The sequence below is a fragment of the Neolamprologus multifasciatus genome, chromosome 11 (assembly GCF_963576455.1).
Source record: "Neolamprologus multifasciatus chromosome 11, fNeoMul1.2, whole genome shotgun sequence".
Classification (NCBI taxonomy): Eukaryota; Metazoa; Chordata; class Actinopteri; order Cichliformes; family Cichlidae; genus Neolamprologus; species Neolamprologus multifasciatus.
The window spans coordinates 29,759,590-29,771,940 of record NC_140449.1 but is presented as its reverse complement, the minus strand read 5'-3'; the positions used below and the strand labels follow the sequence as shown (position 1 = coordinate 29,771,940).

The 12,351-nt window shown below is 40.8% G+C and overlaps 1 protein-coding gene across 5 annotated transcripts in view; it reads right to left on the bottom strand.

Annotated features, from left to right (window-relative positions):
- sema6cb (semaphorin 6Cb) overlaps positions 1 to 12,351 on the bottom strand; it is a 164,564-nt gene that overhangs the window by 86,996 nt on the left and 65,217 nt on the right. For all 5 annotated transcript variants that reach the window (XM_085176842.1, XM_085176841.1, XM_085176844.1 and 2 more), the window contains one exon: positions 8,518 to 8,694. The gene's annotated coding sequence lies outside the window, so the exon portion shown is untranslated. The remainder of the gene's footprint in view (positions 1 to 8,517; positions 8,695 to 12,351) is intronic.

Below are 12,351 nucleotides of genomic sequence, written 5' to 3'. Positions count from 1 at the left end.
TTAAGAGACGTGGTTACGAGGAGGATTTCAAACTCAATGCTGTCAGTCACACAGTAGAAGTTGGGAACAGAGCAGCTGTGAAATCTGTCTTTGTTACTATGCTCAGCATCTTTTAGTTTACATTTTGACTGCACAATTGTGAGCTTTTTGTTATGCACAAAAACAACATTGTTTTCTTTTATTTATGGAGCATTATTATTTAATAAATGCTCATAATTTATTTTTGAGTAAATTTTATGTACATCTATGCTCTATGTTAATAAAAGTGCCTGTGTGACATCTGGGACACGGCTTTGACTAAGAACTCTCTTTTTGTTCTTACTTTATGGCTTAAAAAAAAAAAAATCGAGATATATATCTTATATCGCCGTCCAGGTAAAATATATCGAGATATGAATTTTGGGTCATATCGCCCAGCCCTACATAGAACCCAAAATTGATGTGTTACAAGAAGAATTTCCTAGAGCACTGATTTTGGCACAAACAAAGACAAACAAGTAAAAAAAGCAAAAAGCAAAAAAACAAATTACTATTTCAAATTGGCGAGACAGTGTCAAGCTAACAAGTGCAAACAGCCGAAAGCTAAAAATCAGAGATCCTATTCCATCTCAAGCAGCTCTTTTGGATTCCAGCCAACTGTCCAAACAGATCAATTTTAATGTGCACAGGAGTTATCTGAAGGGTGAAAGTGACAGAACTTTAATGGGCAAATATATGAACTTTATTATAATTGAATTAATTTAGGCTTTGCCCTCAAAGTAAACATTATTCAATAGCATAGAGCATTATCATAAATTATGCTTAAATCTAGACCAACTCTAAAATAAGAGTCACTATTTTATGACCTTTACTTGTTGTTTAAGACAAAAAATATTAGCAAACTGTTGACCCTTTGCTCATTTGAATTGTAATTATAAACAGCCTTGAGTCAAACTTTGGAGGGCTTCCTGACTTTCACCTCAACGCAATCCAAAACCTTCATTATCCAAATTCACTTAATGTTTCCAACCTGAGCAGAAGGATAAAATGACTTAGAGATGTGAGAACTGGGAGTGAAGTAAAGCGCACATCCACATCGCTTGAATTTTGTTCGTGACACAGATGTTAAGCCTGAGTGGTGTACGGCAGGGCTGCAGCCATGTTTGCTGACATTGTAAAAGCAGTTGCGCTTCTACTTCTTTTCCATTACAGGGAGATGATTTATTTAAACTTAGCTGCAGGTTTGTTTTTGCACTCTATATTCTGGAAGCTTTTTGTTTCAGTGTGAATATGGCCAATGTGAACACGAGTCCTGGTTATGGGGAGTGAGGCCAGCAGACTGTTTGTTCTGACATTGAAAGAGCTGTTATCACAAACAGAGAGTTGTTTTCCTCCTCACAGCTTGCCGGCTGTGCTTAAGCACAGACGCACAAATGCATTTGTATGCGTTCTTGTAACAAACTGACAAACTGGCTCCTGTCCAGCAACTCTTGAGTGTCTAATAGCGTGTGGACATCTCATAAAACACTGCATGCTGTGTGAGGTTTGCACTTTTCTTTCTTTTCTTTTTTTTTTGCTAAGCTGGCTAGTTAAGCTAGCCCCAAGAAATCGCATCATTTCTGCTTTCCCATGTGAGGTTAATTAGCCATTGATAAATATAAAAGTCAGCAAAAAGTGCCTTTGAAGTCCAAATATTAGTCTGAGAGGTATGTTTCAGAGAAAAGTCGATTTGGCTCTCTCTGTTGTTATAAAGCTCATCAAAACACTGTTGAATATCAGATTAAATAGTGATCTGTAAAAAGAATAATTCACTGCTTGAGGAAAATCATGAAAGGAGACTCTGCCATTTGAGATCTTTGCTCTACAGATGCCTGTTAGGGATGCAAGGAATACATTACATGTGTTGATCGATATTCCCTGCTTAGGGCTCGCGAGTTCACTGAATATTAAACAACCGTGGGAAAGTTATCCTGTCACGTTCCAGGTGAGGAGCGCTAAAGCCAGCAATTATCCCATCCTCTCGCCCACATACTGAATGCAGGCTTTTAATGAAAAGAAAATCGGATCCATTAACGATCCCCTTTCATTTGGAAAACCTGTACTTTTAACGGTTAACTCAATTTAGAGCCATATGTGACTAGCAGATTGCTTTCCCTTACGAAAGACGTGTTTATAATCTAACAGTGGCAATCATGGCTAAGAACTTTAAATCAGACTAATTACAACTGACTGATATTTGCATTGTGGTTTTCAATGTACTAGCACTGGGGTGTTTTATTGAAGAACCCAAAGGACATTAATACATACTCAAAAATGTTTTCTGTAAATCAGCAGAAGGCAGACTGTCGCCAAGGGAACTAGGGGATTGAGGGTCAGTTCGGTCTAGAATTCCATGACGTGGTTTTCCACTTTTCTCATGATCAGTTAGGTCATCCAGGTATCCATGAGTGCATCCTCACATACGTGTTTTGGCGACGATTGAAATGTCACAGCCTACATAAAGTCATGTGACACATGCCAAGGCTCAAGTAAGCCTAACCACATAGTGAAGTCTGCCTTGCGCGCATACTGTGCACAATTTAAATGTGATTGGGAAGAGGGTTTGCCTTGTTGTTCCAGGATGAATAGAAGCCGACGAGGGAGAGTTTGGTATCCACCCAGAGAAGAATTAGGAGCTTTTATGATCAGCGTGTGGAGAGAGCGAGAGAGGCGTTTTTCTCCCTGGAGATCAGGTGTTAGCCTGTTGCCAATTCTAAGTTCCCTATTATAGATGACGTTTGCTGGCCTGTGCGCAGTTTTGGAGAATGGTTTCAAAAATTATCTGATCATTCTGCTTCTAAGCAGCTTTGTCATGTAACTCTACTGAAGCCATATAAGAGTCAGCTGAGTGAACATAACATAGATGTAAAGACTTAAAATCCAATCACATGTTTTTACTGGGTTTATCTTGTCCGACGAAAATATCTCGACGTTCCAGTTCTAGTTGGGCATTGCTACGTTTGTCCAAGTCTGACAACATGCCAAGACTTTGTACAGACTCCTACTCCTACCCTCTACCGTGTATTGAAGACTGTATCGATCAGGTAGGGGTAGAAAAGTTCATCAGTAAATTTGATTTTCTGAACCGCTGCTTCAGGAAATCCTGTCATTGATCTGGCCTTTACAGTGTTTTGGCGTGTACGTGAATTCAGTACTTGTGATTTTGACAGACCACAATCCATTAACCTTTCTGAGTTCTCTGCAGTTTCCCAATCAAACACTGGTTCGTTGGGCATTTCATCAGTCTTACACTAAGATAAAACATACGTTGCACTGTCTTCCTGTCTGATGGTATCTACGCCATCTCCATTCTAAAGCACCCGCTTGTTTTTGTGTTAAACTGACAACTATTTGTAAGATACTACAGCAGGAATTTTAGTAGTTTAACTGTTAACCTGTCCTTGACCCTTTGCCTTTTTGCTCAAGGGTCAAAAGTGCCAAGCACCAATTCGTAACCAAGGTTATTATCGTTAACGAAAACTAACGAAATAACGAAAACTAGAAGTGAAAAAACATTTTCGTTAACGGAAATAAAAATAAAAACAAAAAAAGGAAAACTAACTAAAACTGGAATGAGTGTTCACAAAACTAACTAAAATTAACTGAATTTATAGCAAAAATGTGTTTAGTTTTCATTGATGTGTGCGTGTCATACAAGAGTCAAGGGTGAAAATGAAGTTTAGTTTCCAGATTTTTTTCTTGCTGTGTCTCATTATGCCAGCAGGTGGCAAGTACGTTAGTCGAGTCGTCTGTGTTGCTGCTCCGTCCACGCGCAGAATCATGTCAGGAAAAGTCAGGAGAAAGCACCAGAGTCCAATTTGGGATTACTTTGAATATGACTGTGTTTTGGATAAAGCAAATGTCTTGTAGTGGAAACAGACAAATTATGAGGGACATTTCTAAAGGGAAAAAAATCCCACAAACCTTAAAGTGCACTTGAAAAGCTCACACAAGAAGGCTAACCTAGCTTACCTTGAGAAGGTAAGGGAGCACACTCAACCCTCATCCCCAGAAAACAGAAGCTAACCCCAGGCAAGGCAGCGTGATGCATCCCGAGACAACAGGACTGGGATATCTACACAACTGTGTGAGTCAATTACCTTCAAAAAGTTTAGCAATTTACTTGAACCAAAATTACGAACACCCGGTGCTGCAAGAGTTAATAGTCTCATTGGGGCCAAGATATACATTTTATAGTTGCCTGGTATCAATGGTTGCTCATCTGCCTTTATTTAAAGAACCCATAGGTGGGAATGTGAGTTGTCTGTCTCTGCATGTTAGCCCTGCGACAGACAGGCGACCTGTCCAGGGTGCAGTATGGTAGCTGGAATAGCAACATACCCAAGGATGAGCAGAATGACTGATATGATGAAACTGGGATTTTGTTACACTTAATTATTGCAAACACAACTAAAACTATAACTGAAACTAATCAAAACTAAACTGAAACTAAGGATTTTCAAAAAAATAAAAACTAAACTAAACTAGCAAACAATTGGTAAAAACGAATTAAAACTGATATAAAATTGAAAATCAGAAGTCAAAACTAAATAAAAATAAAAACTAATGAAAATTGCAAAACTATTAAAACCCTGTTCGTAACACAGTCTCTTGTGTATCCACACATAATTTAAGCTAAGATGAGTATATTTTAATGCAGCTACAAAGAAAACCCAATTGGGGAACAAATTTAATATCCCTTGGATAGCCTAATGAGCAATGCCAGTCCTGTCAGGAAAACTATAATTTTTCCAGAAGTTATGTTGCAATAAAAAACACCCATGGGGATTTTAGACGAGTTGCACCATAGCCTCATGGGCAAACATTGTTAAGACAGCAGCTCTGTAAATAGAACAGCTGGCTGACACGTACAGTACACCGGCAAAGCTATGCCTATCGTAGGCTCTTTTTTAGGGCTCCCCGACTCTCACCGGCCTACCATTAGTCTGAGCTCTGTCTCTCTGTCAAAATCCCTGAGCATCCCTTTGCCTCTCTGAGCGGATCCAAGCAAAGAGCCTATGACAGTTAGCGAGCGCCTCCACTGCACACATCATTGATACTAATGGGGACGGAAGGCTGGTGTAGTGTGGCATGTGGAACAGAGTTTGTTGGGGTGCGTGTGTGTAGGCATACGTGTGTGTGCATGCACGTATGCGCTAACCAAAGTCAGGATTACACAAGTGAAGCGTGTTTGGCTGCTCTGTGGCACGGAGATCAATTCATGTCGTTACAGCAAATGGCATGACAACCAGTCTCCTCCCCATCACCATCTGCCTCCTGTGTGCCAATTTGTCACAGCACATCCAAGTGTGGCCATGCCTTCATTTAACACTGAACAAGAGCGCAAGTCAGGAATGAAGATGGGAAAAAGGGTAAGGAGGAGGAAATTAGGGCACTGACAAAGACTCAAGCCCTCGAGACATGCAGCGAGAGAGGTCAACTGAAGTTTATCAGAGGGCAAAGACAAAGAAATATACACAGGGGGCATCCTGGTGACTCCAGTACAAACCACATTGCAACACTCTGGGCTAAAACGTGGGCCAGCACGTATGTCACATCTTCTGAGTTTTTAGGAAAAGGCAAAAACAAACTAAAAAAATTAAAATTAAAAAAAATCCACAATTTAATTTTAAAATAAAAAGGAGGAAACAGAGACAGCTGCATTCTCAGTGTGTTACTGATTTAGAGACAGCTTTCCTTATTTGTAGCTGAAAAGACAGGTGCTAAAACTAGGGTCATGCAGAGAAGAGATGGGGTGGAAAAGAATGTTAATCTGTTATCTGAATAAACTGGAAAAAAAATAGACAACAATTCTAAAATGTTAACCCCTCTGTGAGTTTCATTCATATCACGCAGGTTCGAAAATTTAGCTCAGTGCCCTGCTTGTAAAGTTGTACAAATTAAGACAGAGGGCAGGATTTGCCTGCAGCTTTCGGCTGCTATGGTTTGGCGAGCAAAGACCCTTTTTGTTTTTCTTGCAAAACCATGTGGGCCACGAACAAATGTTCATACATCTAAACTATGCATCAAACTATGCTTCACAGTGCCAGCACTGTGGAGTGAGTAGGTGACAAGATATGAAAGCAATGCCAGTCACTCTCTTTCTGCCCCCATCTCTCTCTCTCGCTCACATTTTTGGCACCATAATACCACTATTCAACAGAGTGGTCTGATCATGTTTCACGCCTTTGCACCCGCACTGACTGCTGTTCTGTCCCATTTCACCCTTTTTGATACGTCTTTGTGTCATCAATAATGACAGGCAGAAAATGGGTGTCCACATCGGGGCCCCTTATGCCACCGTGATGCCAGTGATCCGGTTCAACACCAACAACCTAATTCCTACAAACTCAACCTTCCAACCAAGCTATCATGTATTGTTTCCCTGCTGTCAGCACAGCGCAACGCAAGAGCGGTGGGCTCCTATTCATTCTGACTGACGCGCAACACTCCACAATGGTCCTGTGCTGCACATATGCAGAGCCAGCCAAAAGAGGGATCACACAACAGTGGAGCTTTGAAAGGTGGTATGAATAAAGAGATCAAGAGTCCAACGTGAGCATTCATAGTGTCAGATCATCGTAAATAACAGCTCGTGGGGACAAAGCCTCTGCCAACCCCAGGAAAACAATGTGTTCGAGTTACAAACGATTTTTACACGTTTATTTGTCGACCTGTTTCTGTGAGGCAGCGCTTTGCTTGAAAGCCCTCGAGTCATTTTGCTTTTGGAAAAACAAAATGAAATCATGACCTGCACTGTCTCGTACAATCAAGCTCTTAACTGCCAAATGGTTTTCTCTTATTACTATGGCCAATGTGAGCCTCACAGGGTATGAACTTTATGCACTCAAATTCATGGCAGACAAACATGTCATTATTTCCCACATTCATCAGCAATACACAAAATTGTGTGAAATTATGCTTCTGAAAGAGTTTGCAGCGTGCACAGGCATTTCAGAGGAACGCAGTGTAAAGCCTGGTCATGGTTAATTTGATGTATTTGTGTTGCATGCTTAAAACATCATCGCCTGCGTTTCTGCAACCATTACCTCCATTTTTTCTGGTACATGTTTGGCTCAATGACGTGCCTAAGGGCAGACGATGCTGCATGCTCTACAGATCATAAAGGCGTTTAAGGCAAACTTCTGTTTTGTCCTGCACTGCTGGATTCAAAATTTAGCATGGAAATCAAATGCTTATATTCAATCTGATGGAAGTTGGTCGTTTCTAATGGTGCCATCAAGCTGCCACTTTCAATCAATGTACCGTATTTCCCCGACTACAAAGCGCACCTGAATATTAGCCGCACAAGCTAAAATCAGGGGAAAATCCTGTTTTGTACATACATTAGCCGCACCTGACTAAAAGCCGCAGGTGTTTCAATGTTGACTTATCATATGTAAGAGAATATGCACAAAGGGAATTGTCAGGAAAGAGATGGCTGTTTGGAGACACACCCCTTTTATTAATATTTTGAAAAACCGGTTATGGATAAATATTTGCATAACTTTTTAGGTATATGTACAAGTAGCGGTAATTACAAGTACGAACATGTACTGTGCTTCATAAATGAGTAACAAATGTAGTACATAACAATAACCTACAGCACACCAGAAAAATAGATTCGGCCTACCTTTTAGGCTCAGGTGCAGTGACACGGCTTTAACAAGAAGAAAAGTCAGTCATTCACCACCATCTTCCTGCACTAAAACCACCAAAGTCCTCTTCTCCAGTGTCGGATACGAACAGGCTCAGGATGGCTACGTCATCCACTCTCAGCTTCTTTCCTTCGTTGTCACTTTCAAAACCAAACAAATCCTCGTTGTCAGCGTCAGAGTCGAACACCCTCAGAAGGGGTCCAGCCCTTCGAAATCCGTTGGTGATCATGGATGTTTTCACATTTTTCCACGCTGTCAGAATCCACTGATGGAGTTGAGCATAACTTGCTTTTTGCAAGTTTATCGCCGCTCATCATCCACGCCTCCCGCTGAATGCGTAGCGCTACTTTGAAGTTTGTTTTTCGCGCTACTTGTACGGCACTATGTTGCCTGGCGGATGGACATGTGACCAACATACCACTCTTGAACCCCGATACTGTGTGTCTGATCACATGCCCTTCCGCCAGGCAATGTAGTGCCGTACAACAGCGGAACAAACAAAACAAATCGTCTTATGATATCACAAAAATCATGGACAATCCATAGAAAAGCCGCACCTGACTAAAAGCCACAGGGTTCAAAGCTTGTGCAAAAAGTAGCGGCTTATAGCCCGACAATTACGGTACTTTTGGGTAAACCTCATGAACCGTTTGATTGCTTATTAAATCTTAAACATTGAACACAGCAAAATGCAAAGGAGTGAAATCAGGTGTCCAGGAGCCCTCACTCAAGTACAATGCTGGAAATATCCTAAGATATTATCCTGATTACAGATTGGGAATTCCTTAACCCAAAATGAAGGGAAAAATTTAAATCAAGGGCAAGCTAAAAGTGAACTTACAAAGGTGTTTGTCACATCCAGCAATCCACCAATCTCTGCTGCCCCTTCGTCTCTCGGGAAAGGACTTCGGCAGCCGTGTGCAGAAGGGGTTATGAAGATAAGGTGTTTGCAGGGTCTTCAAGGATTAAAAGTCTCTTTGAGGTCTTCCATTCAAAAAAGATCTTCAGTGAACTTCCTCTGAAAGCAAACAGAGAAAAAAAATGAGAATGTAAAGCAGAATAAAGACAGCTGCACTGCAAACACACTGCCGAAAAACCTCTGGGGTTCCTAAAACGGGGCCACTGACCCAAAGAGATCCCACAGAGAGGGGCTCTATGTCCTCTCAGTGTAAACTCCTCAGTCCCTCTGCTGTCATAACATCACAACCAACACAAGCAGAAATGGAAGCAGATGTGCCGGTATAGGCAAGCAGCTTCATGTTGCTTATAGACCACGTTGCTCTTTCCCTGTCCAATTTGATGATTTATGAGTGTGCATTCACTGTGTAATAAAACAAACAATATCAAATATGTATAAACAAAAAGACAAATTCATGATTATTCAGCACGAATGCCTCTGCCCACACTCTCTGCATATATACACAAAATGTGGACCAAATGCACCTTGTGGTTTTAAACGTGCCCACGCTTATGGTAAACTGTGTGGGAACTTCATCCAAAACTTGGTGTTGTAACATACAATATGGAGGTAAGACTATGTAGAACAACAGGACTGATGCGCCTCCAAATATTAGCTGCAAAATAATAAAACGGAGCAACGATGGTATAAAAATAGAGCAGAACCTAACACACCCGCACTTTATTTCTGATCTGCATAACCTTGTTACCCCAGCATTAACCATGCAAATAAGTTTGTTTTCTTCATACTTTGCAGCAGATATTTAGGAGCTTTACTATTTGTCATGTTTGCTGGGAGCTTTTTCACATCTATCTAGACTTGTCAGAACTTCGAAACTTTCTTCATTCGCCTGAAGCCCCTCTCTGTTCTCAAGAGACTCATTCATGCAACACAGCTGGGGGTTTAAACCAGTGCTGCTCTGTAGTTAGTTCATCTCTCCAACTGCACAGTCATTCTTTACCCAACCTCCCCATAGCAAAACCACAATCGCACTGAAGAGAATTCATGACAGATGAACTTCCCTGTAAATCCATTATCCCAAATTCAGCTCTCCGCACACACACACACAAAAAGTCATCTCAGATAACCAGCGATGACTAATGGAAAGTGCACGAATTCCCGTAACTGAGCTTACCTCCTAAGAAAATGACTTCTTAATCTATATAAACCTACATACACATGGCACTCGAGTAAAAAAAAGGGGGGGAAGAGGTTGTGACCACAGAGTGAGTCCCCAAATCCTTAGCCACGGATAAAGCCTGTCCACTGACTCACTCACACAGCGCAGCAGATGAGCTGCATTGCTTTCCCAATCCCTCCCGAATGAGGCAGCCGACTGCAGCTGCTGTGAGCTCAACACCAACGCTCGCTCCCATCATGGATTCATAAAGCCACTGAAGGCTTGTAAATACTTAACTACCCCAGCCTTCCGCAAATTAAGCAGAGTGGTGTGACAGCTTTGGCACGCTGGTTTGTGGCGACTTAACCTGTGTGGTGTAAAGGCAGGAGGCCGTGTTATACTCTAAACACATGGCTGGTTAGTTTAAATGTTATGGCCACTACGCCAAATCACACTCTGATTTAGTCACGGGAAGTGGCAGGCTGAAGTAAAGAATGATGTCAGCTTTAAAAAGAACAAAAAGAACCTCTGACCACTCCTTTCCAGCCTCCCACCCATCAGTCATGTTGCGGACAGGCTGCAGCTGTCTTTTTTGTCAAAAATCATCTCCATCAAAAATATTAAGCAACAATAATAATGATTATTTTCCCCCCAACACATACTGTGCATGCAGAAGGGTGACGAATGAAAGAAATATGTTTAAAATAAGGTGTTAGTTATCCAAAACACCTTTAACCCTTTAAGACCTACCATAGAACCAAGTCCGCTAGAGCTTATATTATATTTTTACATGCTGTGGAGCCATTTTTGGGAGCATTTCAAGTTGCTATACATCAATACAACCATTAAAGCCTAAATTTTAATAATATGCATGCATTAAGTGCATAGTAATTACATAAATTGCAAAAAAGTGCAATAAACTACAAAAAAATTGAAAATCGTTTTTGTTTTTTTAACATATATTTCTAGTTAGAGAAATTTAAGAGGCTTATCCCTCAAAACTGTAAATACAAAAAAGTTGCACAAAATAGTTTCCCACCACAGGAAATTTATTTTGAGTGTCTTCATAGTTTTATTTTTGAAATACACCAATTTTATATACTGCAGGAAAAACAAAAATAAATATTATAATGCAAATTTGCAAAAAAGCAGCATATGCATCAAAATAAACTATTTCCAGCAGTGCAATATGAGTCCTAAGCATCCCAGAAACGACACAGAAAGTCATAAAGTCAAACATGACTTTTAAAAACACCAGTATAGGCTCATGAGGCTATATGGTAAAAAACTACATTTCAGCGAAAATGACATCATTTTCGGTTTCAGGCAGGTCATGGCGGACATGCGATAGTTCGCGCTGATGGACATAGGAAGTGTTATGAACAGCTGATCGGATCAGCAAAGCGTGTTTCTGGAATATTATGTTTTTGTTGCTGCAAGCGCTTTTTATGCAGTTTTTGCAAAGCTTTATGTGGAAGGAAACTGTGACCGAAGACAAGCTGATGGCATAAGATGTAAGTACAACTCCTCAGGTTTCATATGCAAAAAAAATTATTGCACTAGCTTACGTGGTTGCAGAGCTACCGGGATTTAAAAATAGTTATGCAAAACAGAGCGTGCCCGCTCCCACCGGTTTTAAAGGGTTAATACGCCTAGTGGCACTCATCACCTGCTTAATTTTTTTGTTTAATGGGCAACTTTATTTCAAATAAAGCTGAAACTAATACAAATTATGTTAAAATTACTTGTTTTGTCCAACCACAAAGCCTACATTTACCCCATTTATACAGTACTAATACTGCTACTAATAATAATAAAGTTGTCATTTCAGCTTTAAACGGACTAATAATTTTAAGGGTAGGGCTTCATCTCAAACAAAAGGGATATTCTCAAAAACATCCATGTCACGCAAGCCTCAACTTGTCGTTCTCAAAAACAACCTGTAGTCTGGATGACAACATGATTAACAGCCACTGGCGCAGAGGTTAGATAAATTAGGATCAGCAGATTCAGTTAAAGAGGACACAAGGTGAAGTTTTGTTGTTCTGCGCAGCTGTTTTCCCACCCAGTCTAGGCAGAGTAGGTTCCAGTATTGATTAGAGTGAATGAGATCAGCTGGTGGGGCCGCTACCAGGCTCCATCACTTCAGCTGCTGGGTCTATTACACTGGGTGCTCATATAGGGAGATGAAGGATAATGTTGCCGTGATTGTTTTATTGCCACGCTGCGATCACTGTGCCCCGGCATTAGCAGCGTTTTATAATTTCTAATCTCATTTTCTAGAAATAGTCCCGCAGAGAGGCCCCCGTATCCTGCCATAATAGTTTTGAGGTGAGCCCCATTTACCAAATGAGCTTTTCAGAGCACAACATTCCCATTAACACCACTCATACAATCCCTCTTCTCCTTCAAATGTGCACCATGAGCTTCTCCACAGACTCAATGCACCGGCAAGCAAATATTTCATTTTTAGAAGTTTTGCATCTAGTCGGTCTCCCGTGAGCAAAGTTGGCAAATTCTTTCCGTTACCAAAATTATGCTAAATCCCACTGAACGGATTGCACAGCAACACACCACACGACGACACACCACATTCC